Here is a 1,388-nt window from a genome sequence, read left to right as displayed (position 1 = left end):
GCGCTGTTATCCCTGTGTACATATCTATCACCTACATGGTATTGTACAACATAGATGGCGCTGGTTGCCCAGTGTAACCGTCTATCTTGTATGTCATGTGTAACATCATAGATGGCGCCTCTTGTAGCATGAGGTCTTTACATATTAACGTGAAAACATATTTACTTTTGAATCACAATCTGATGGGTTAGGGTCTGTAACGCTCGTCATTTTCAAACTGTATCTAATACCGCTTAACCTGGAGCTAGGGGCCGTAAAGGTAGCCATGCTCATTACATCAGCATGATGCCTTCATGAATAGTTGCAATTAAAGCGCGACTGAGATACTTGTTTAATTGTTATTTGACATGGAACTCATTCACGGACTACGAATTTGAACTTTGTGTGAGGTCGGCCATGTTTGTTGCAGAAAGAATTTCAACCAAAACGCCAAATTCCGCCACACAGTTGTAACAGTTTATTCGGTTCTGAGAAACACCGGTGAGAGGAAAAAACCAGGGGAGGTCACCCTGACCTGAAACGACAATAACAATACATACTATAAACCTTCCATGTATTTACCATACATAACATAGGCTTACACCCAAATATCCTGTACCTATATACTGTCCTAGAATACACTTATACCATATATCAACACTAACTTAATAGTCATGTACCATGGTGAAGGGTTATTATGACCGCAACCACACGGGTAACTTGATAATGACTGTATATGCTATGGCCATGGACATATATAGACGTGTAACAATTACAGCACGAGTATTTAAACCTGTCAGTGCTATACATTGTTCCTGTATTGCCACTTAATTATAGACCGGTTCCAACTCAAACAAACTGATAGGCATCTTATATTTTTTACAGTGAACAAAATATTTTCAGTGTACAGACACAGAATAAAGCTAGTAGCGAATGACTAGTTGTGTAATCACCACTCCATTAATTACCAAGAGTGAAACATTTAACTTCGTCGGACCTTTCATTTTGGATCTACATATAATACCCATATTTACTGAATGTAGGGCTCGTAACATGCATTTGTCTAAAACATCCGTATGCATCTAAGAATACAAAAAAATATTCAAACACATTTCTGAAATGCTATTTAATCTCTCATAACTCTCTACTAATAACTAACAGTAAAAGCAAATACTCGCTTAGGCGTTTCTGTTTTTCACAAATACTAACTAGACAAAATATGTTGCGCCGTAAGAACCAAGGCGTTGTGTTACTGAGTGCTCAATTACCGTTACATAGCGACACTCGGCTACGTATAAACTTTTGGCATTTACAACTCGCACGTTCACAGTTACAGTCGAGCGATTGCACTCGAAACATCGTTAAAACATCCTTGCATAACTAAAACGGTCATACAAGTTTACTAAGCT

The sequence above is a fragment of the Liolophura sinensis genome, chromosome 1, assembly GCF_032854445.1.
Source record: "Liolophura sinensis isolate JHLJ2023 chromosome 1, CUHK_Ljap_v2, whole genome shotgun sequence".
In the NCBI taxonomy this organism is placed as follows: Eukaryota; Metazoa; Mollusca; class Polyplacophora; order Chitonida; family Chitonidae; genus Liolophura; species Liolophura sinensis.
This window is presented reverse-complemented; position numbering follows the sequence as displayed.